Source organism: Hyperolius riggenbachi, chromosome 2, assembly GCF_040937935.1.
Source record: "Hyperolius riggenbachi isolate aHypRig1 chromosome 2, aHypRig1.pri, whole genome shotgun sequence".
In the NCBI taxonomy this organism is placed as follows: domain Eukaryota; kingdom Metazoa; phylum Chordata; class Amphibia; order Anura; family Hyperoliidae; genus Hyperolius; species Hyperolius riggenbachi.
Genome location: NC_090647.1, coordinates 313,228,667 through 313,254,695, shown reverse-complemented (window position 1 = coordinate 313,254,695; position 26,029 = coordinate 313,228,667). Strand labels below are relative to the sequence as shown.

The following is a 26,029-nucleotide window of genomic DNA, read 5'->3' as shown; positions in this document are numbered from 1 at the left end:
CGTCTCTACATATAACTGTTGCTCTTGATTGCGTTTGGAATTCACTTCCGACTTTGTGAGATGCTGATGCTCTGCAAGAGCTCCCCTCTTTAGCCTAACTTACTGGAGTTTACACTGTATTTACAAAATGTTATTTAGGTGGCCATAAAATCTCTATTTCAATGCCATAAAATATCCCAATCAATGTACAATAGGCGGCATTTAATGCCAGCTCTTCAGTGATTCTGAAATGTTAATTGTGAATATAATTGGTTTAACTTTTTGCGCTGCTTTCCCAGCAGTTCTGAAGCAGATGCCATGAGGAGGAATTCAGCCTGCCATTGCCACAGATGGCATTATGAGAAGACGTGACTTGCTCTCGTGTGTCACACGCCGTCACATTACTTCTGCATTTAATGCTGTGCCTGGGATTTGCATGAATGGTCATCAATCACATAAGGCAACTTTCAAAGTGAACTTCTGTGTCACACAAATGGAATGATAAAAAGCCTATTATAAATGGAAGGGGAGAATGTTCAAGGGAACAAGGAAACGTGGCCACACTGATAAATAACACCTTTACAAGCCTCTTTCCAGCACCTATAACAAGTATTAGGAATGCAGAGAGACTCCTTCCTTCCATACCTGCCTTTTTACATCCTCGAGAAACACAACAGGATACCGATCCATTACCGGAAAGAGATTTACAGGCAGTCTGTCAATAGAAAATGTCATACGTATGCACGGTCGATACCCCCTGTTTCTTATTTGAATAAGAAGAAAGCTAATTTAACTCCTTTAGAGACTAAAAAGCCCAACATACAAAATACACTCTAAGCAGGAAAGAAATAGAAGCTGTGAAATGTAAAATAATACCAAGAGTGAGTAATTTTATTCAAGCCGAATTCATCTGTAGACCTCTGAATCACTCCAGACAAGGACGTAAAAGTAAAATAAATCCACATATATAAATGTACAGATGGAACTGGCAGGGATGCATTGGTGGGTGTAGGAAGGAAAGCCATCAGATTTGGATTTACTGGAGCTGGAAAGCATTGCAGCAAACCTGGCCTGGATTTTTATGAAAGTATCTGCTTTTAGGTGGCAAAAACTTGCAAGCTAGCCTGCCTGCGTTATATCAGAACATAGCAGAGCAGGTGAAAGGTTGAGAAATGAACAACTGTGTAAATGAAATTATGTGCAGCACCCACAGCAAGAACATATTTCTAATAATTGCAGGTTGTATTGGATTTATTAAAGCCAAGATTCAGCACAATTTTATATGTAGTAAACAGAACATTAATGATATTGATGATGATGATCGATTCCATTGGGTCTCTTAGCCAGACTCTGGAAGAGGAGTAGCCTTGTCTCATCATACTGACACTACTTGCCAACATACTAGAAGATGTTAGAGCCAAGGGCCTCCCTTGAGGCAGGGAACACACTTGACTGTTTTCGTGTGCGTTTTCTGCACAGAAAAACGGAGAACTCATGTTAATCAATGGGCTAGTTTACACTTTATATGTTGTTCGCGTGCAGAAAAAAACTGATATTCTGCATGATGACTCTGCACATTTTGTCAGTTTTCTCTATCAATTACATCAGCTGCTGTGTAAAAACGCGCGCGTTTTCCTGCATAGAAACACACTTGGTGAGCAGAAAAAGTATGCAGAAAAACAGGCGCAGAAAGCTGAAAGACAAGTGTGGTCCCTGCCTCACAGAATACTCCTGGATGCAATCATCCAATCAGCTGCATTGCCTCTAATTAATCCCCATTGTGATTCCACCTTGGCTAGAGAAAGGTGCTGTGTTGTGAGTATTGCTTACCAGTGTACAGGAGAATTTTGTCTACCTGCTTGGTAGTGAGCTGTCAGATACCGGCACAGGCTTGCCAGTGCCACTCTTATAGCCTATCTCTCAGACACAGGAATGTCCAGCATGCAGAAGAATATTTTACTCCCCGACACAATGGAAAACATTAAGGTATATGTATCAAAGAGATGCATATAATTTTGCTAAATGTATGCTAGGCTATGCAAATATATGCATATGACAGCTGACCAAGCAAATCACAAAAGACGGAATTTGAACGGTCCATTTCCAAGCGGCATAAATTTGCATACACATTTTGCATAATCATGTACCAACTTGGAACTATTTGCATCCTATTGATCATCCCCACGCTTTAGGTCTCGGAAGTATGGTGATAGATTCTGGACAAATAGTACTGCCCACATGGCAACATGACTTCTATGTTTTGCATATTTTATCTTTCTTACTTTTACAGTGTGTGTGTGTGTGTGTGTGTGTGTGTGTGTGTGTGTGTGTGTGTGTGTGTGTGTGTGTGTGTGTGTGTGTGTGTGTGTAGGTAGGTAGGTAGGTAGGTAGGTGTGTGTGTGTGTATGTGTGTGGTGTGTGTGTGTTATGTTTTGCACCTGAGGTTTTTTGTAAAACAAGGATAACCACAAGGGGGGCAGAGTTATCAAAACAAGTGCAAGGAAAGAATAGAATTGGTGCCAACAGGGTGCAGATGTAGTGCAGTTCAGAGCCACAAATGAGAATGATTTATTTTGATATCTGCCCCATTTTCTTACCAGTTCTGCTCCAGTTTTCCGTGCACTGGTTTTGATAAATCTGCTCCATGTGATTGATAAGTTCCTGCAGAGAAATAGATTGAAACGTTTACTTTTCTTGTAAGAGATAAACAAGTGAGTAGGAGGTAAACAATAATAAGCAACTAGGGGGTTGATTTATTAAGCTGCGACAGCAGCACGAGGTAATAATCTCCAGCGCATGCTATGCTGCTTGTCACTTGACAGGCAGCCTATTGGGCCAATCAAAGTGCAGGAATCTTGTCCTTTGAAGCCACTGGACCTGCCGGGTTGGAGCAGAGCGTAATTTAGCAGCACTCGCTATGACAGCATTACCTCGCGCTGCTGTCATTATGAATGAATCAACCCCTCGGTGAATATGGGGGTAATGTAGGTACATGTATTCTCTAGAAAGTAAAGCATTTATATGTAAAAAGGAACATATTGTGTTAAATGAAATTCCTTAATAATAGAACAAAGCCATAGAACAAAGCGATAAATAAGATCTGTCTGTTGATGAGAGCTCTTCAAGCACAAATGTATTACGTTCTCCACCATATTTAGTAAAAATAGAAACCATGCTAAATTTACAGAGCAAATCTCTTAGTACTTCACAATTTGTAAATTATTGCCTTCAACTATGTTCTTATGTACTACAATTTCTCAGCCTGTCCTGAATAATAATCCACAGAAAAATAATCCATTATTCAGGGCAATATTTGGAAGTGTTTAGACCCTTGAAAAGCTCTATTACTTCACAAAGTGTAAGTTTATCATGCAGTTTATTCAGTGTAGATATATACCCTAAATATAAAAAAATGCATTTTTATAAAACTTTTGTAAGTTTTAGTGACGATTCTGTCTACTCTTTCTCAGCCAAGGTGAGAGAAGACTCAGGAGAGGGTGTCAGTTAAGCTGGCAGGATGTAAACGTTTCAACTGTTCCACCTTGGCTCCTCTGTGTCATCTCCGTTGACAGTCTGCCTGTCCCAAGTTCCAGCCTGCCTCCTTCACCACAGGCACATTGGCCATGTGACTGCTATGACATATTATCATCTTGCTGTGGTAAAGAAATACGTGAGGGGGAGGGGGGGGGGCAAGAACTGAGGACACGTGGACAGTGGATGAGGGGGAAATTGAGAAATCAAACAGATAATTATAACCAACATTCCCTTGCTGATCTCTGCAAGAGGATGGGGCTACACATTAATGGAGGGCACTAAAATTATGAGCACTATTATCAGGGGGCACAATAAGGAAAGCAATACAGTGTAACAAGTGGGCACTATAAAAATGGAACACTAAATTGAGGGTTTAGTACAATAAGAAACACAATAACAAATAACACTAGAATAGAGAAAAAGCATGAGGGGCAGAATATTAGGAGGGAGTATAATAAGAATCAATTTAATAGGGTACACTATAACAGGGAGCACTACAGAAGATCAACAATTGTGTAAGCCATAATTAGGAATTGGAAGGCTTCCAGGCTAGCGTTGCCACGGTATACCGGTATGATGGTATACCACGGTTTGAATGTGCATGTTAATCATACCATGCACAATTTTGTTTTAACGGTTTTCGGGCGATGTAGCGGCGGGGATGCGACGCAGCGGCAAGCGCATGAACAACGGCGGGGATAAGTAAATACTCATTTGCCGGTGTAATGACACGATAGTGCTGCGCTGCAAGTTGTGCCGCCCCGCATGTGCAGTAGGAACCTGCGTCCCTTTTAATTTTTGTGCCATGCTAAACTTCCCAAATATGTTCGTAGCCACACCACCTACACTCCCCATATTTTCAGGGTAGGGAGGAGACCCTCCGAACTACCACTGAGCCAAATTGCAGCCCCCGAGCCCCGCTGATTCCCGAGATAGGTTTGCTGTAATCATTTTCAGGAACCAGCGGTGCTGGGGGCTGCAATTTGACGCAGAGGTAGATCTGAGGAGTCCCCTCTCTACCCTGAAAATTTGGGGAGTGTAGGAGGTGCAGAAACTGAGATATTTCGGAAAAATAATATTTTTGTCCCCACGGAGCATGCGTGATACTCAGTGAGGACGGCTGCTTCCGGGTGGCACTATCTGTCATTACACAGGGTCCTGCACACTGTACTGGCTTCATTCCACTTCCTGTTCTTGCGTCCCATTCCCTTGAAACAGCGCACTCTGGGCGCTATTACAAGGAGATGATACACAAGAACAGGAAGAAGAAAGAAGCCAGTACAGCATGCAGGACCCCGGCAAGTGAGTATTTGTACCCCCGACGCTGCATTTCAAACCCCCCCTGACTCTCTATACTGCGGGCACCTATCCTGCCTACACCTATCCCTGGCTACCTATGCTGTGGCCACCTATCCTGCCTACACCTATCCCTGGCTACCTATGCTGCGGCCACCAATCCTGGCTCCAACTATCCCTGGCTACCTATGCTGCTGCCACCTACTACAGGCTAGACCTATTCCTGGCTACCTATGCTGCGGTCACCTACTACTGGCTACACCTATCCCTGGCTACCTATGCTGCGGCCACCTACTACTGGCTACACCTATCCCTGGTTACCTATGCTGCGGCCACCTACTACTGGCTACACCTATCCCTGGCTATCTATGTGTAACGATAGGTGTCAGCAACCAGAGATAATCTGATTATTGGTGATCTGCAGTATCACCAAGAATACAGATCTATACCTGATTATGGATGATCTGCAGAATCACCAATAATACAGATATAGTACTAACCTCTAGACACCTGAAGCGTGTAAGTGTTTGGTGTAACAGTAGGAATTGAACCACTGGGGTAGCAGGTGGTCCAATAAGTAGAGAAAGACTCTACTGCAGTCAAGGGCTCCAGGAGGGAGAGTCCCCGACTGGTTTTGCAGCAGGGCCCCCCTCTGAGGAGCAGGGGACCCCTGCAGGAGGACTGAGCACCCAAAGGTTGGGTGACAGCCAGAAGGGTCGGGCAGGCCCGGTCGGCAACACACAGGCAGATAAAGTACAGAGACAGGAGACAGATTCGGTAACAAGGGACAGGCAGTGTCGGCAACAGTAGATCAGATGGTGCGAAGGTACCGAATCCAAAAACAGAAGAGAACTCAGGAGAGATACAATTCATAAACAGATATCCAATAATGCCTAGTCTTGAGTGTGAGGTCCGTGGTCTCACACCCAGGGGCTGGTCTAAGGAATAACACAGATGATATACAATATTCCTAGACTGGGGTGTGAGGTCCGTGGTCTCTACACCCTGGAACTGGTCTAAAGAATAACACAGATAATATACAATATTCCTAGTCTGGGGTGTGAGGTCCGTGGTCTCTACACCCTGGAACTGGTCTAAGGAATAACACAGATGAGATACAATATTCCTAGTCTGGGGTGTGAGGTCTGTGGTCTCTACACCCTGGAACTATGCTAGAGAATAACACAAATAATAATACAGTGAACTGGCTAAGTGTGGATTCCCAGGTCCTCCTGGTTCCACCACACTGAAGGATTTGACTAAGGTCTGAGTGCTAACACATAGGTATTCGCAACGCCAGACAACCAGCAACTGAACAGCAAGAGATATATATAGTAAAGCGCTCCACAGCGCCGCCCAGCTCCCATCAACCAATTACCTGCTGAGCTGGGATCAGCTGACCGCCTCGATCAGCTGACCCTTCTCCTATTGGCATAAGAGCCTGTCTTGCGGCGCGCGCGCGTGTAGCTCACCATCTGTGTGCACTACTAGGTCCAGACAAACCAGAAGCCTGTTGCTGCGGGGGAAACGGCCGCTCTGTGCGCGGATTCCGCCGCCTCACTGCCAGAACGCGCGGTGGTTTCTCCGCAATCCGTCACAGTACCCCCCCAAGATCTCTCCTCTATGCCATATCCCTTCCAGTGGACCAAATACTGCACAGAATTCTGCACCAGGTGAGAATCCAGAATCTTTTCAATCTCTTTCAATCTCTTTCCAAATTTTCATACTCTGCTTGGTCATCCACCAACACAGGGGGGGGGGGGGGGGGAGGAGTCCACCTGTACTGCTGGTTTTAACAGGGACACATGGAATGATCTCACACCTTTCATACTGGCTGGGAGATCAACAGCATACGTGACATTATTAATTTTCTTGGCCACTGGAAAAGGTCCTATAAACTTAGGGCCCAGCTTGGGTGACAATTGCTTTAAGGCCAAGTGACGAGTGGACACCCACACCAAATCTCCTGGAGAGAAACTCCACTCTATAGACCGATGTTTATCTGCTTGCTTCTTCTAGGTTTGGAAAGCTTTCCCTAGGTTCCTCTTAACCATTCCCCAAATCTCTTTCAGGGCCCTTTGCCAATCCTCCAGACCTGGAAACGGAGTAGATGCGACCGGCAAGGGAGCAAACTTAGGTGATCTCCCTGACACCACCTGGAATGGGGAGAACCCAGAAGAAGAGCTCTTCAGGTTGTTGTGCGCAAACTCTTTACCCAATCGGTTTGCGCATCAGCAACATAACACCTGAGAAATTGTTCCAGAGATTGGTTAACTCTCTCGGTCTGACCGTTGGTCTGTGGGTGATAGCCTGATGAGAACGTGAGTTCCATGTCTAATTGATGGCAAAAGGCCCTCCAAAATTTTGAAACAAATTGTACTCCCCGATCTGACGCTACATTTTCCGGAATGCCATGCAGCCGGAAGATGTGTTGGATGAAGAGATCAGCCAATTCCTGGGCCGAGGGGAGTCCTTTCAGAGGGACAAAGTGTGCCATCTTACTGAAATGGTCCACTACCACCCAAATGACCGACTTGCCTTCAGACCGAGGGAGTTCACCCACAAAATCCATGGAAATATGAGTCCAGGGTTCATTGGGGACTGGCAAGGACTGTAAAGTGCCAACGGGGGCCTGACGAGAGGGCTTACTCCTCGCACATACCGCACACTCTCTTACACACTACTTACAATCTGTAGCCAAAGTAGGCCACCAGGCACATCTAGCTAATAGATCCTGAGTTCTGGTGGCTCCAGGATGACCAGCATTTTTGTGAGAATGAAAGAATTGTAGGATTTGTAAGCGGAAAGGCAGTGGCACAAACATGACCCCCTCAGGCTTCCCCTCTGGAACATCCTGTTGGTAGGGACTCAAAGTGGCTGTCCAATCTCTCCATGTCTCAGTGGCTGCCAAAACTACCTTTGGGGGTAGGATGGTCTCAGGGGCTGCAGGCTGCACTGACTCGGGCTCAAAACACCTGGAGAGAGCATCGGCCTTGACATTCTTACTTCCGGGAGTATACGTGATTACAAATCTAAATCTTGCAAAAAACAGGAACCACCGGGCCTGGCGAGGGCTAAGTCTCTTAGCCCCCTCAAGATACTCCAAATTTTTGTGATCTGTGTAAACTGTGATAATGGGTTCTGCACCCTCTAACCAGTGTCGCCATTCCTCAAAAGCTAATTTGATGGCCAAGAGCTCCCGGTTGCCGATGTCATCGTTTTTCTCGGCGGGTGAAAATCTGCGAGAAAAGTAGGCACATGGGTGCAGCTTGCCCTGCAAGCCTGACTTCTGAGACAACACAGCTCCCACCCCCACCTCTGAGGCATCAACCTCCACGATGAAGGGAAAGGCGACATCAACATGCCTCAGTATCGGGGCAGAACAAAACAGTTTTTTTAAGGTTGAAAAGGCCGCATGAGCCTCCGGTGACCAGTGATGAGTGTCAGCCCCTTTTCTGGTGAGACTGGTGAGAGGGGAGATGATGGTAGAGTACCCCTTAATGAACCTTCTGTAGTAATTGGCAAACCCCAGGAATCTCTGAAGTGCCTTCAGCCCCACAGGCTGAGGCCACTCCAGGACAGCAGAAACTTTCCCTGGGTCCATCGAGAGACCAGAAGTGGAGATAATGTACCCCAAGAAGGCTACTGATTCTACCTCAAAGAGGCATTTCTCCAGTTTTGCATAAAGTTGATTCTGCCTTAACTTCTTTAATACCCATCTGACATGCTGGCGATGTTCAGATAGATTGGACGAAAAGATTAGTATATCGTCCAAGTAGACCAGAACAAACTTCCCCAACACTTCCCTGAACACCTCATTAATTAACTCCTGGAAGACGGCCGGTGCGTTGCACAACCCGAAGGGCATCACTAGGTACTCGTAATGCCCGTCGGGTGTGTTGAAGGCCGTCTTCCATTCGTCACCATCCCTGATGCGGACTAGATTGTATGCACCCCTGAGATCTAGCTTGGAAAAAATCTTGGCGTTGGTCACCTGCGTGAACAAATCGTCAATCAATGGCAACGGGTAGCGTTTTTTCACTGTGATCTTATTCAGGCCTCGATAATCAATACAAGGACGGAGGCTTCCGTCTTTTTTCTTTACAAAAAAGAAACCTGCCCCTGCTGGTGAACGAGAGGGACGAATGAACCCTTTCGAAAAGTTTTCCCTGATGTATTCCTGCATAGCTAGTTTCTCCGGCCCAGACAGGTTATAAAGATGACCTCTGGGCGGCATACAACCAGATCTCAGATCGATGGGACAATCGAAGGCACGATGGGGGGGAAGTTTGTCCGCTGACTTAGGACAGAAGACGTCAGCAAATTCTGCGTATTGTCTCGGTACACCTTTAACCTGAATGTTGGTATTACCCAAGGTTACTTTCGCTAAACAATGATGATAACAATGGGATGACCAGCTCGTTAGCTGACCTGAAACCCAGTCTATCTGAGGTGAGTGAATTTGTAACCAGGGCATGCCAAGAATGATGGTAGAGGTTGCCATATGCAAAACCAGAAATTGGATATTCTCCCCATGTAATACCCCCACACTGAGTTGCAAACTTGGAGTACGGGATAAGGGGTGTCTACTCTGCAGAGGAGAGTCATCTACAGCAGTGACCAGGATCGGTTGATTCAAGGGGAGCATGGGTATTCCCAATTTTTTAGCAAACTCGTAATCTATAAAATTAGCTGCTGAACCGGAATCAATGAAAGCTTCAGTGGAGACAGTCTGATCTTCCCATGTGACAGAACACGGAAGTAGCAGACCATTGTTAGACTGCGCGCCTAGGGTATTACCTCTGACTACTCCTAGGCGGCAGCGTTTCCCAACTTCCTGGGACAATTCTGCACTCTATGACCCTCCTCTGCACAGTATAAACAGAGCTGTTCTGTCTTCCTGCGATTTCTCTCTGAGCGCGTCAATTTAGACGGACCTATTTGCATTGGCTCAGGTGGCGGTGAGGCAGGCGGAGGAGTGGCATAGGAGACATATCTGATCCTGTCCTTACCACGGGTTTGTTTTTGATATGGTACCCGACAATTAACCCGTACTGCCAAAGAGATTGCTTCCTCAATGGTTTTCTGTTCAGGGTATCCCAACATCAATTCAGAGACTGCGTCTGACAACCCTGATAGAAAACAATCCAGCAACGCAAAAGCCCCCCACCTAGCCAACACCGACCACTTCCTGAACTCAGCTGCATAAACCTCCACTGGATCCTTGCCTTGACGCAAGGTTTTCAACTTCCGTTCAGTGGTAGAGGCAATGTCTGGATCATCATAAATTATGGCCATGGACTTAAAAAACTCCTCAACTGACCTGAGTGCTTCATGCCCTGACACTAAATTATACGCCCAGGTCTGAGCATCCCCTGAGAGTAAGGTCTTAATAAAGATAATTCTCTGTGCCTCTGTTCCTGACAGGTTAGGCCTCAGTTCAAAATATGACATTACACGATTCTTAAAATTCTGAAAGTCAGATCTATGGCCAGAAAACTTTTCGGGTACAGACATTCTTAAGTCTGTGACTGGAGGGGATCGCATTGAATTTACAGTCGTCTGAAGGACTTGTAGTGACCCAGATAAAGCAAAGATCTGGGCCTGCTGACCGTCCATCACTCTGATGAGATTTTCCACCGAGGTGGTGAGTGTGTCAAGACGACAGCTAAGTGCGTCCAGTTTGTTTTGGTCTGGCGTTCTGTGACGATAGGTGTCAGCAACCAGAGAGAATCTGATTATTGGTGATCTGCAGTATCACCAAGAATACAGAACTATACCTGATTATGGATGATCTGCAGAATCACCAATAATACAGATATAGTACTAACCTCTAGACACCTGAAGCGTGTAAGTGTTTGGTGTAACAGTAGGAATTGAACCACCGGGGTAGCAGGTGGTCCAATAAGTAGAGAAAGACTCTACTGCAGTCAAGGGCTCCAGGAGGGAAAGTCCCCGACTGGTTTTGCAGCAGGGCCCCCCTCTGAGGAGCAGGGGACCCCTGCAGGAGGACTGAGCACCCAAAGGTTGGGTGACAGCCAGAAGGGTCGGGCAGGCCCGGTCGGCAACACACAGGCAGATAAAGTACAGAGACAGGAGACAGATTCGGTAACCAGGGACAGGCAGGGTCGGCAACAGTAGATCAGATGGTGCGAAGGTACCGAATCCGAAAACAGAAGAGAAGTCAGGAGAGATACAATTCATAAACAGATATCCAATAATGCCTAGTCTTGAGTGTGAGGTCCATGGTCTCACACCCCGGGGCTGGTCTAAGGAATAACACAGATGATATACAATATTCCTAGTCTGGGGTGTGAGGTCCGTGGTCTCTACACCATGGAACTGGTCTAAGGAATAACACAGATGAGATACAATATTCCTAGTCTGGGGTGTGAGGTCTGTGGTCTCTACACCCTGGAACTATGCTAGAGAATAACACAGATAATAATACAGTGAACTGGCTAAGTGTGAATTCCCAGGTCCTTCTGGTTCCACCACACTGAAGGATCTGACTAAGGTCTGAGTGCTAACACATAGGTATTCGCAACGCCAGACAACCAGCAACTGAACAGCAAGAGATATATATATAGTAAAGCGCTGCACAGCGCCGCCCAGCTCCCATCAACCAATCACCTGCTGAGCTGGGATCAGCTGACCACCTCGATCAGCTGACCCTTCTCCTATTGGCATAAAGAGCCTGTCTTTTGGCGCGCGCGTAGCTCACCATCTGTATGCACTACTAGGTCCAGACAAACCAGAAGCCTGTTGCTGCGGGGAAACGGCCGCTCTGTGCGCGGATTCCGCCGTCTCACTGCCAGAACGCGCGGCGGTTTCTCCGCAATCCGTCACAGTACCCCCCCCCGAGGAGTGGACTCCGGACACTCTCCACCAGGCTTCCCAGGATGTAAGTCATGGAACTCTTTCTTTAATTCTTCCGCATGCATGCGACAATCTGGCACCCAAGATCTCTCCTTTATGCCATATCCCTTCCAGTGGACCAAATACTGCACAGAATTCTGCACCAGGTGAGAATCCAGAATCTTTTCAATCTCATACTCTGCTTGGTCATCCACCAACACAGGGGGGGGGGGGGGGAGAGGAGTCCACCTGTACTGCTGGTTTTAACAGGGACACATGGAATGTTTTCACACCTTTCATACTGGCTGGGAGATCAACAGCATACGTGACATTATTAATTTTCTTGGCCACTGGAGAAGGTCCTGTAAACTTAGGGCCCAGCTTGGGTGACAATTGCTTTAAGGCCAAGTGACGAGTGGACACCCACACCAAATCTCCTGGAGAGAAACTCCACTCTATAGACCGATGTTTATCTGCTTGCTTCTTCTAGGTTTGGAAAGCTTTCCCTAGGTTCCTCTTAACCATTCCCCAAATCTCCTTCAGGGCCCTTTGCCAATCCTCCAGACCTGGAAACGGAGTAGATGCGACCGGCAAGGGAGCAAACTGTGGTGATTTACCTCCTCCAAGGACAACAAGCTTGGTATTTTAAATTTTATTCATTAGACACAAGAGACGTGTCCTCCTTCTTGGGGCTGGTGCACACCAAGAGCGCTTCTGAGCTTCTGAGCGCTTTTCAGATTGCCAGCACTTTGAAAAGCTCTTGGCTACTGAAAGTCTATGAGGGTGTTCCCACAGCAGCCTGGAAGGCAGGACTTAACTCTGACAGAGCAGAGGAAGGAGACATTTTATAAAGCTTATCTGCATCCCTTTAGATGTGAGTATCTGTATACTCTTATACAGAAGAGCTCCCCCTGGTAGCTGCAGCACATCTAAAGGGATGTCGGGGATGCACGGGACAGAATTCCCGACTCATGCACACAACTTCTGGACTGTTGACCTAGTCCATAGCTGGTAAGTGAGACTTACCGAGCAGGGCTTAGTGTATTGAAGCATGTTTGTTCGCTAAGTTACAGAACTTTTACTGCATGTGGGAAATCTTAGTGAATTTGTAAAAAAAAAAAAGTGTAAAATGCCAAATGCTGTATTTTACTGACCTAAATTATTTTATCAAACTGCCCTTAGTGAATTGAGGCCAATGATTGAAAAATGCTATACCATAAGAGACTCTCAATTTGTCTACCTTCCAATAGCACTAGAACATACATCTTGGAAAGGCAAAAGGAAGTCAGGCAAGCCAAATTCCTGTTACCTTCAAATGTCTACCTGGTGCAGATGGCAGGTAACCCTGATGTCCACGGTAAAGAAGGTGCTGTTACTAATGCAAAGGTTCATATCTTACCACAATGATTCATAATTTCACTAGTAGTTATTGTAAATTGAGATTTCACTCGTAGCTTATTAGTTTTACTGCATTTTTCAATTCAGAACACAAGTATTTTATTTCATAAAAACAATAGCATTAATAATTAGAGATTTTAAGCAATTGTTTTAAAATGTTATAAATACACTACCGGTGAAATTTTTTAGAACTTTTTTGAATTTTTCTAGTTTTTTTAATATACATTTTACGGCCAAAGCCAGAAGCCGACCAAAAAGTGAACTGGCTGGGCATGTCTCAAAATGGCCAATTTAATTGTAACATCACCTGCTACAGTCCAACATTTGCTGGTCAATGTGCAATATGGCTTTCTTCCATTTTACTGATTGCCTGTTGTCATGTCACTTTCTTGGACATGACTATGGAGAGATGGGAAGGTTATGGTTAGGGTGAGGAGGAGGTTACTGGTTGGCACAGAAGTCAGGAGGTTAATGTTAAGCACAGGAGAGGGGAGGTCAATTTTAAAGGATACCTCAACTGACATGTGACATGATGAGATAGACATGTGCCTAGCACACAAATAACTATGCTGTGTTCCTTTTTTTCTTTCTCTGCCTGAAAGAGTTAAATATCAGGTATGTAAGTGGCTGACTCAGTCCTGACTCAGACAGGAAGTGACTACAGTGTGACCCTCACTCATAAGAAATTCCAACTATAATACACTTTCCTAGCAGAAAATGGCTTCTGAGAGCAAGAAAGAGATAAAAAGGGAAATTTCTTATCAGTGAGGGTCACACTGTAGTCACTTCCTGTCTGAGTCAGGACTGAGTCAGCCACTTTCATAACTGATATTTAACTCTTTCAGACAGAGAAAGAAAAAAAAGGATCACAGCATAGTTATTTGTGTGCTAGGCACTGTACATACACATGTCTATCTCATTATGTCACATTTCAGTTTGGGTATCCTTTAAGCAGAAGGGAGGTTAGGCAGAGGAGACTAGAGATTAGTGTTAGGCACTAGAGAAGTAAAGGTTAGTGTTAGGCATAGGCCTGCAGGTCACTCATTCTGAAGAAAACACTTATTTGTCACCTCTCCAACAAAGGTACGATGTAGTCTCTTACATCTGACTTTGGCCACATTTCTCGGCCACTTCTCACAAGTTGAGAACTGGACACACTTCTGGCTTTGGCCATAACATTTATATTGAAGCGGCTCAAGTCCGAATGAATAGCTTGGAATTGTAAAAAAATGTGAACTGCCAGAGGTTAAAAAAAGGTAAGGTTCCCCAAAAAATGGAAAATAATGTACGTTTCACAATTATACAAAATGCCATTTTGCAGGACGCAAGAAAAAATGGGTTAACAATGTTTCACAAAATAAATCTTTTTTTTTCCTTTTTAATCATGGAAAATTTTGTTTATGGCTAATTAGGAAAGGATATTTATAACCATATTTTTATCCCTATGTACTCCTGTAAGAATAAGTTTGCATGACGTGACAGAAGATGCCTTAATCATTTTATAACAGCATAATAAATGATTCCAAATATTTAAATAGCAACGCTAAAATGATTAGAGGCTACAGGAATGTCCTAGTTCATGCTTGTTTTTTTTTTTCATTGCATATTATGTGGAAAGTATCATAATTTCCAATGCACAAAGTTTTGTGCATTATACAGTATAAACCATGTCTGCATTATGTCAAATACAGATGATGTTTGCCTGAGAAAACGTCTTTTGAGATGTCCAAACTCCTCCTTCTATTCTATCATCATCCACTTAATGTAGCCAACAATAAGCTAACCAGCGTTTTCCTGTGAGCATAGTTCACCTGATTCTGCCCACCTCCTCTACTTGCTGCTGAGAGATTGAGTCTTTGTGCTTAGCAGTACAGCTCATCAGAACTTCATATTCCTGTCTAGTGCTTCCCTGCAATTATCATTCCCAGTGTTTTTATTATAAAGGGATAAATAACAAAGCAATGGGAATTGGAAGGCAGGGCAAGGTGACAATATATACAGAAGGCCTTTGTAACCTCCCTGGCTTTCAATTTCTGCAGCATTTTTGTACCAAAAGTGGTACAGTTTTGTTACGTGTTTCTTTAAATTGTAAGTATTTTTTGCGGACTGCTTGCAAGCTGTCCGCAAGCATGCATACAATTTTATTAACATTAAAGGGACCCATAGACTGGTCGATTTCAGCCATCGACTGATCAAAAATCGATTCTTTCAAATCTATCGATCGATCGATGTGTTGCCGATTTCGATGGATTCGATCTGGCAGGATGGAAGATCTAAGTCGATCTGCTACTGGTAGCAGATCCATGGCCCATAGAGTTGCATTGGATCTAATGGTCCAATAATGCATTTAGATAGATTTCCAATAGATTTAATTCTGAAAGCGATTGGAAATCTGTTCCTAGTGTGTGGCACACATCAGATAGATTCCTGTCAGATTCGACTTGAAAGGCATCTGACAGAAATCTATCTGATGGTTGAATATGCTGCAAATCTATAAGTGTATGGCCACCTTTATAATTTTTTATATTGGATCCAATTCAGATTTTTGTATGGAATCAAATACCAAAAATTTAACTTGCCCCCAGATGTGATGACTCTGCATGTGCCCGACACAAACCAGCGATGCCGAAGGTGAGTATGTAGAACTGCTGGATGAGTCTAACTTGTCCATACTGATAAAGGCATGTTTTTGGGGGACGAGTCAGGCTCCAGAGGTTAAACAATGGGGAAAGTGTGGGAAGGGTGAAATGTTTTAGTACACACTTTGCAGGGAGGAACTAAATAGGGAAATAATAAGCGTCTGCTGTGCTGTAGCTGCAGTGTTAGATACAATCAGTTCATTTCTCAGCAGCTGAGGGAGGGGGCAGGGTAAAACAATGGCTTTGCAATCGGTAGTGAGTATTTCCCTAGCTGGGGATTACCCACTCTGCTGGAAGCTGTATGTTTCTTGAATATCACTGATATAAATTACTTTTCCGATGGGAATCTCTCTTGAACAACTGCAACAGATATGGAAACTATTTAACTTATGGCACAACCCCCATTTACATTTACTAACAAGAAAAATCCAGGGAGGTAAACTAGGGCTTTACAAAAACATTGTCAATCCATATCACATTGTTATAAGTAAACACTGCCTATTTTTTGCTGGCAATGACTGCAGCCATAGCTGAAGCCAAACAGGAAGAGGTCCTGCCCATACAAGTTTACCGTCCAATACATTTTTGATTTTTGATCTTTCCATCTGTCTGCCTGCCATCTCCACCTGGATGTCTAACAGATTTTTGAAACTCAATTTGGAAAAGACTGAACGCTTGATCTTCCCACCCAATTTGTTGAGCCCTATCCCCAACATCCCTATTGTTAACAACAAACCCTTCATCCCCCACATCCACAAAGTTTTCAGGTCCTACCACTTCTATCTCTACAACATACCCAGAATTCACCCCTACCTAACCTCAGACACTGCGAAACTCCTAGCCCATGCTCTGGTCCTCTCCCATCTGGGCTATTGCAATTCCATCTGTTCTGGACTTCCCGAGACCAGACTCCGAGCCCTGCGATCTGTTATGAACGTAGCTTTCAGACTAAGTCACTCCTCCCATCACTCCTCTTCAGCTGCACCTCTTTGAAAATCCCTTCACTGGCTACCTGCCTCACTCAGAATTAAATCTAAACTGCTCTGCCTGGGCATACAAATTCATGCCCCATACCTCCCCTTCATACATCTCCAATCTTGTCCAGAGATACTCCCCAACCTGATATCTTTGCTCCTCTAACAGTGATACCCACCCCTTTTATCTCTTGCACACTCACAAGGCTCCAGAACTTCTCCAGAGCTGCCCCTACTCTATGGGACTCTCTCCCCCGATTAGGCTCGTCCTCACCTTCAACTCATTCAAGCAGGCCTTAAAGACCTATCTGTTCACCATTGCTTACCCGCCATCTTCTTAGCTCTATTCCCCTTCCTTGGACATAAAACTTTCTCCCCCGTATGTGTCCCTCTCTCCACCCTTTAGATTGTAAGATTATTAGGCAGGGCCCTCCTCCCCATGTGCTCTTTTCCACTACAATAAAGATTCAATTACTCGTCTGCTATATTAATCCCTATATTTTAATCTGTGCACCATTGTTTGTTGTTACATACTGTACAGTGCTGCGTCTTATGTTAGCTATTTATAAATAAAGTTTAATAATATTAATTCCAGACAGGGGCGTAGCAATAGGGGGTGCAGAGGTAGCGACCCGCACTGGGGCCCTTGGGCTAAAGGGGCCCCGAGGGGCCCTCTCTCAACCACAGTATTAGCTCTTTATTGGTCCTGTGCTGATAATATTCACTTCTATAGATTATTTGAATAGTAGTGATCATTAACACACTGTTCCCCATTACCTTCTTGCACCGCTGACACTGTGGTTGTCCTTGGTTGGGTTTGGTGTGTCGTATCAATTGCTATCTATAGCCTGCTTGGTGGGCCCCAATGCTAAACTGGCACTGGGGCCCACGGCTTCTTAGCTACGCCACTAATTCCAGATGTAAGTTTTTCTCTGTGTTGTATGGCTAAAGCCAGTTTTTGAAACGAGTCTGTCTCTAGAAATAAATGTAATGGCTTCTGACACTTGCAGTCTTCAGAAAGAACAACCCTGTCTCTACTGAAAAGCTGCATACACTATAGTGGCAAATGCTTTGACCAAATGCTCTTAGAGATCTCCACAAGCAGAATCAAACCCTATCAGTATAGAGCCTACACAAAGGGGTGAGGAGAAGCAAACGTAAAGCTGCAGAAAGATCTCATTAGTCCGCATACAGGAATGTCGCAGGAAACAGAGGGGTGAATTTTATCTTTGAAACCGAGAATCTCATTTCTTTCTGATATCACAAACCAACGGAATAAAAAGAGCTTTAGAAGTATTGAGGCCTATTTATGAAATAGTGAACAGTCTGTCCCTATTTTTTGTTGAAATAACAGCATTTTTCAAATCTTCACGCTTTTTAATGCAGCGATCAGCTGAAAAGACCACTACTTGTTAACCATCTAATAATTGCCGTTATTTGTTATCACCACGTGTATACACCTTATAGAGTGGATGGAGACTTTATAGGCACCCATGGAGACCACCATTCCAATAATGAGGAATCCACAGGAAATTGCAGAGAACAGAACTATCACAACTAAAGAGCTAACAGTTCACAACTTTTCAATACCAGTGAAAGGGGCTTTGGTTGCTATTTAAAGAGACTCTGTAACAAAATTTTGAGCCTTATTTCTTCTGTCCTATAAGTTCCTATTACTGTTCTAATGTGCTCTGGCTTACTGCAGCCTTTCCTACTTGCACTGTCTCTGTAATAAATCTTATCTCCTTTCCTCTGTCGTGTCTGTCGGGCTGAGGCTGGAATGTGTGGAATGTGCAGCACTGCTTGTCATTGGCATAAGCTTTACACACCCCCTCCAAGCTCTGCATGAGTCACACAGTAAGCTAGTTCTCAGCCTATGATACTCTGGTTAGAAGCCAGTCTTTTGTTTGTAAACACTGCCTAAAACTGTTGATTACAAACCAGGATTGCAGCAGGGAGTGGCAGAAACAGCGCAGAGGGGCACAGGAGAACATAAGGAATAGAATGGTATGCTTTTTATTGTAAGAATTTTAGAGTACAGATTCTCCTTAAGGCAATTGTACTGCAATTGTCCATTTTTCAAATGCCTGATTGAAAAGAAACCAAATGTGTTCATAATTTGTGACATCACCAATACTGGTACATGGTCATATGATATAATTACAGCAGAATAGGAGGATGCCCCTGCCCTTGCCAACTTACACTCTAGAGTGTAGAGGGTTGGAGATGGGGGTTAGGGGATGAATGAGATAGTGAGCCTCCAATGCTACCTATTAGGGATGATCAATGATATGCAAATATGTCCAGGTTTATGCAAATTTAAGCAAATTGTTATGCAAATAAATGCAGCTTGAAAATGAACCAATCAAGTCCCACCCAGGTTTAAACTGATTGGTCCAATTTCAAGCTGCATATATTTGCATAAAAATGTACATAAACACAAACATATTTGCATATCATCCCTACTACCTATAGCAAATTATAGGCTTGTCTGAACAGATGTGTTTTGAGAATATGTTTCTAGGCTTGGAGCATGACAGACTGGCTGTGGCAGAGTGCTCTTGTTGTTAAGATTAGCAAAGTTTGTAATAAACTTCTCTGTGACCTACAAGCCATCATGTGCAATTGAGTCTGTCTGCCAATCAACACTTCTAAGATTGTGAGTTATAAGTAACTATCTCCCCACAACTTTAGGACTCTTTTACACTTGCAGGTGAAACCTGCGTTGCGTTACCTTATTTAACTGCAAGGATCCGCAAAAGCAATGAAAGTCTATGGAGACTTTCATACTTATCATGGGCCATTATAGTGCAGCGGAAGTATCCAATCTGACGTAAGGGCTGTAGCATGTTACCGCAAGCACCTCTTAATACACAGTGTTTGAGATAATGAAAGTCTATGGGAAACGCGCATAGTGTAAATTATGGAGCGCAGTTCGCCACAACGCACATGCACGGACCAACAAGAATCCCAGTGACGTACTTCCTGTTCAGCAGGGTGGCGCTATGCATATGACCTTGTCGGTGCCCTCTGCTGCAGGGTCATATGAGTATCGCACCACATCGCAAAAAATAAGAATCAGGGCTGATGCACACCAAAAGCACTTCTGAGCGCTTTTTAAAATGTATTTAAATGTGATGGAGCAAACCAGAGCGATGTCCATTTTTCCCAAACGCAAATGTGGGTCCTGCACCATTTTTCCTGATTTCAGAGGTGATTCAGTCTCAATGTTAAGTATAGGAAAGAGGAGAATTGGCCTGAAAAGCGTTAGATCAGAGCGATTTTCCAAGCATTTTTGTTACAGAAGCTGTTCAGTTACAGCTCTACTGTAACAAAAAATTAAAACACGCTACACCAAAACGCTCCAAAAATCATTAGGCATGCTTAGAACATTGCTAGGCACATGCCTAGAACCGCCTTCAAAAAGCGCTGAGCGTTTGCTTTTACGTCAGCGCTTTTTGGTGTGCACTGGTCTTAAAACCGGCCTGATAAGTTACCAGGATCACACTTTAAATGCTGATACTGAGCAAGCAAAACAAAGACCCAAAGTACATTGGATCCATTAAGAGTTATATGTTAATTAACCGTTTATTTTGGCAAGTTCAAGCAGACAACTTTTAACTTTTTAATGAAGATGGATTTAACTATTATCGTCACTGTAGTCGAAAGTGTTTACATGTCTGTAGAAGTTTCACAAGGATGAGAAGAACAAAACTTCCCTGTTTGGGCACATTCACAGAAAGGGAGATTTAGTACAGAGTCTTGAACAAGAACAAATAAATTTGCTGATTCTAGATCCTGTTTGACCACTAATGAGGATTAGTAATCAAAAGAGAAGAATGAAAGACTTTGTTCAGCTCTGAACATTAACTCTCCTAAGCACTAAGATCCTCTGCTGAACCATCTGTTCTTTAGTGAGTGGGTACGCACGTTAGGGACTGCTGACAGATGTAGATGTTATAGAGTTGCATATATACTAAAGTAATAAATACCTAATTTAATGCTCACTATATTATGGGCCCTGCTTACATTTTCCACATATTTTGAGAAGTTTACTACAGTCTAAAACAAACAAGCGTTACAGAACCATCAATTATGTTATAAACAATAATTAAAAAGTGCAGGTTAGTATTGCTCAAACATTTTGAAGTTGTAAGACATGTATTGAACTGTCAAGATTTCAAACCACTAGAAGCTCTGGTTAGAGGTGTCACTATTGCAGGAGCCTCTCCAATATCACTGCTAAGCCAAGCGATATGCCACTATCACAGTAAGCATTACTGGTTCCCTTCCAGTGTTCTTGAATTGAGACAACTGATCATTCATCAAGGTTTCCTCCTTCAAGTTGGTCCCTACACATCACCCAGCAAGCAAGCAGAGACTTCATGCATATAAACTTGAATTCTTGAATTCCAAAATGGGTGCAGTTGAGGTTTTTATACTTTAATCCACAAGCACGTGCATCAACCTTTTCTGAAAGGAGCAAATAAACCTCTCCTTTAAAATAATAGTTCTTTGAAGGATAAGAATCGCCACACTATTTGGTAGTATAATTACTACAATCATCGTGGCGGGACTTCAAGCTGTGGCTGTAGCTCTTACATGAGGTATACATGAGGTGTCTGCTTGTTTGCTGATTAATGTGGGATAGTGTAGTTACCAAGCTTAATAAGAAAACCTTGACATTGGTGAGCTGGCTTAACTCAAGAACACTACTGATGTTTTTTGTTGTTTTTTTGTAAACTAGTACTTTTAGTGTTTTTTATGTCACTGGGTGTAGGAAACATGTTATTGTATGTATGGCTTTGAGTGTAAGTGGTAAACATTAGTTCCAGTATGTGTGTCTCCTATACCTGTCTTATCAGTGGCATAGCTAAGGAGTTGTGGGCCCCGATGCAAGTTTTACAACGCCCCCCCCCCCAAGCACTCTATACATAGTAATTGATACGGCACACCAAAACCTGCCAATGGCAACCACAGTGTCAGAGGTGCAGGAAGGGAATGGAGAACAGCTTGTTAATGATTACCACTATTCAAAATATCTATAGAAGTGATTATTATGAGCACAGGACCAATAGAGAGCTAATATTGTAGTTGAGGGTGGGCCCCTCAGGGCCCCTCTGGCCCAAGGGCCCCGATGCAGTGGCTACCTCTGCAACCCCTATTGCTACGCCCCTGTGTCCTATCTATTACCCAGTACACAGGTACGAGGACTGTCACCCACAGGGATTGGGACTTTCGCAGCAACGGTTTGGAGCGGAGTTCAGTACGAACAACTTGTTATAAACAATAATTTCTGTTCTATAAGCCAAACACAATTTTAACTCTATTTTAATGAGGTTGCTCCTAAAACATAACTTTTATTGATATCTAAAATTGTAGCTGCACAATAAATCACAATGATTATACTTAACAAGGGAAGGATCTGGTAATCTAAAGTCTCCCTGGTTTGGCAACATCTACCATCGAAACCCGGATCACTGTACCTTCGACTGATTTAAAGAGACACTGAAGCGGAAAAAAATTATGATATTATGATTTGTATGTGTAGTACAGCTAAGAAATAAAACATTAAGATCAGATACATCAGTCTAATTGTTTCCAGTACAGGAAGAGTTAAGAAACTCCAGTTGTTATCTCTATGCAAAAAAAGCAATTAAGCTCTACGACTTTCAAAGTCGTGGAGAGGGCTGTTATCTGACTTTTATTATCTCAAGTGTTATTGAACTATTTACTTTTTCTCTGCCAGAGGAGAGGTCATTAGTTCACAGACTGCTCTGAAAGAATCATTTTGAACGCTGAGTGTTGTGTAATCTGCACATATTATAGAATGATGCAATGTTAGAAAAAACACTATATACCTGAAAATAAAAATATGAGAATATTTTCTTTGCTGCTAAACTTCTAGTAATTATTCATAGTACACAACCAATTCATTATATCATATATTTTTTTTTCGCTTCAGTGTCTCTTTAACACAATTTATATTTAGACCCCCACCAACCCGACATGTTTCACCCCCTTAATTGGGGGCTTCATCAGGGGAAAGAGTGCCCAGTGCTAAGGGTGCAAAGTGCTAAGTGCAAACAGCATTCAAAAATACATTTCTACAAATAGAGTGACATGCTCTCATGCTCTGCCAGCATGCTGCACATGCTACACTGTGCACATGCTAGATTCTTGGCAGAGGTGGACCCAACAAGCTGCTTCATACAAGAACCCTCTAGTCTGTGAATAAGGCTTAAGCTATCCATCCTACTACTCTGTGTCCAGTCCTGAAAATTGTCCATTTACTTTTTTGCGATCATACAGTTTGCAAGTCGCAAGATAGGGACAATACTTGTGATGTGCTATGCAGTAAACAGCAGGGTTTAAAGCCTAACAATTCAACTAAAGACAACTAGGAAAAAACATCCCAGCAGATAGCAATAGCATAGTCGTAATCCTGTTTAAAGTCCTATAATTGAAAATGAAATAATTTTGAATATACAGCCTAGAAACATCCGAAGACTGTCCTATTGCTGTAGCAGCCCAGTACTGAATGGTTGATCTTTGACTTTGATGGCAAGGCCTGATCCAGGAGGCAACATTAAATCTTCTGCAATTTTACAGATACTAACGGCGGGGGAGCAGCGCGCGTTACCCTATTAGCACAACGTGCATTATTGTAGCATTGCGTGCACTCCCCAGCTCCGTGCATCAGGCCCCGCATTACTGCTGCTGCATGCATCAGGCTTTGTGCATCAGACCCCACGTTACCACCATTTCATGCATCATGCCCCTTGTGTGTGTAGTGCTTTACACATCACTTATCCCTTCCCATTTTGTGCTACACGAGTTAACTGAAAATTATCATTTCTCAGAGCAAACTGTTTAAAAACTACTATTTTATATTTTAAGACTCAATAGAATGTAATTACAGAGGTTGCGCTTGAAGCTGAGCCATTGTCTTGACATGATTTTATCTCTGGTTTAGATATCAATTGTCTTTGACACTGAAAGGTAAGCTACCGTGGAGCTGTGTGATGCAGGGCATATAATACTGACACAAACATTTCTGTAGCTTGGTGTCAGCAATGGTAAAAACCTAGCGAATTGTCTGAAATGTATGTACACACACAGTAGACATTTGTTGCCCAAAATGATCATTTACACCTTGGTGGAGGGAGGGAGGGAGGTAGGCAGTCTATTGTCTGTTCCTTTTTGCCAAGAAGATGGCCCTTACTTGTCAGATATTCCCAGAACTGGAGACCTTCAGATGATTGCTATTGTAATGTTTTCTGTTCATCCTTCCGCCTATTCTTTAATGCAGGACAGTACATCCACCTCAACATACCACGAAGAAAGCATGTCTGTACTTTATTCAAATTGGATAACAACATCCTAAAGTGACCCTGTAATAGTCTAATAAGCCTCAGTAAGTCACCGCATTAGTATCAGAATCTGGCTATGACTCGACTACTAATATCTACCTCCCACCCAGCTGATATCTGCCTGTCCTCTATCTTCAGGAGTCTTGAGATTCCTGTAGTTCACCACTAGGAGAGGCAAATAGAAGATAGTAAACTGGAAGCAGAGACGTAACTACAAACAGTGGGGTCTCCCAGCAGAGTTTTTTGGGGACTCCCAAAGTTTACGGAGGTCATCTTGCAAGGGTTATAAACAAGTGTGGCCATCACAATCTCCACACCCATAACAAGTGTAGCCATAAAAACCCCTGATCTGGAGGATGGACCCCTGTACTGGGGGGAAGGTTAGTAGCTGGAGACCTCTCACAGCTGTAGAACTCCCCTCCCCGCGGTCACAAGAGCTACTTTACTATAGTTTTGCCCCTGCCTTGAAGAAAGTGAAGGTGTTTGCGAAAAACAGAATAAGGGAACGATTTGGAACTGATTTAAAGAGGCTCTCTTGAGCTGGAGAACTTTGGAGAACATAAGTGACTCAGCAACCTTGATTTTAATTTTTTTTAATTGTCTGCTATCAGGTGGCAAAGTCTAAGGTATGCGCAGGGGCATATTGAACTTAAAGAGAAACTATCGTGAAAATCTTAAAATTTAAAACAAATACAAATAAGAAGTACATTTCTCCCAGAGTAAAATAAGCCATAAATTACTTCTTTCCTATGTTGCTGTCACTCACAGTAGGTAGTAGAAATCTGACATTACCGACAGGTTTTGGGCTAGTCCATATCTTCATGGGGGATTCTCAGCATGGCCTTTATTCTTTATGAAGACATTCCCTGAAAATGATTAATACGAAGATGCTGACCAGCCTCCCTGCTCGCTGCACACTATTTTGGAAGTTGGATGGAGCAACTGCCATTCACTAAGTGCTTTTGAAAATAAAGAAAACCATGAGAACCCCCCTATGAGAAGATGGGCTAGTCCAAAATCTGTTGGTAATGTCAGATTTCTACTACTTACTGTAAGTGACAGCAGCATAGGAGAAAAGTCATTTATGGCTCATTTTACTCTGGGAGAAATGTACTTCCTTTTTGTATGTGTTTTAAATTTTAAGATTTTTGCGAAAGTTCCTCTTTAATGAAAATTTAAATAACAAAGCAGTAGCTGCAAATGGCTATGATTCCTCAATTATGAACCCTTTAATTTGATACTGGTAGTTACAAAGTTAGTATTCTTGCAGCTCCAGAGTCTGGTCAGTAGCAGTAACTACAGACTAGTGACTAGAGTTTCAACAGACCATCAGCTAGTGACAGAATGAAAAAAAAACAACATTAATTGATAGTGGGCATTCTTTAAAAATAAATGTTTCATGAGGTTGGTTGCCCAGTAGCAAAGTACTTTCAAAGAAAAATACCCATGTTATGGGAGGCTTAATGGTTTATTCAATATCCTCCTAATCCTACCCTGAGCAACTATGTTGCTACCTATAACATACCCATACTACACATAATGTATCCTGTAGTTTCCTGCCCTGGGTGATTTTAAGGGCCACTGTAACACAGCTAAAGTATAATGCTGGTCCAAGGATGCCAAATATATAATTACATTTATGGCTATTAGCCTTATGGTCATAAATATAATATGTTATATCCCTTGATTTGCCTTGAGAACTCTGTGACACTGCTATACACATTATTTGACTCATTTCTGCTGTTGCCGTCACATTGTGTGCTTATGCAGGGCATTCATATTCCAGTCCAGCTGTAGTTGCCTGTGGAAACACATTGCTGAATAGCAGTGGGGTAAGATGTGGAAGAGACAGATGGCAAAGAGAGACGTGTGTCCTACATTGCAGGAGAGGACACTGAGACTTGAAAATATTTTCCCACCCTGGCATTTTTCTTGCTAGTCTTGCTAGACTTGGGCCCAAAGTATGTGTATGGGAAAG

The 26,029-nt window shown here is 43.3% G+C and overlaps 1 protein-coding gene across 17 annotated transcripts in view; it reads right to left on the bottom strand.

The window, feature by feature from the left end:
• Positions 1-26,029, bottom strand: part of DLGAP3 (DLG associated protein 3) — a 541,562-nt gene that overhangs the window by 288,719 nt on the left and 226,814 nt on the right. For 4 of the 17 annotated variants that reach the window (XM_068269121.1, XM_068269131.1, XM_068269132.1 and 1 more), the window contains one exon: positions 2,577-2,640. The exons of the other annotated variants lie outside the window; for them this stretch is intronic. The gene's annotated coding sequence lies outside the window, so the exon portion shown is untranslated. The remainder of the gene's footprint in view (positions 1-2,576; positions 2,641-26,029) is intronic. 17 annotated transcript variants of the gene reach the window in all.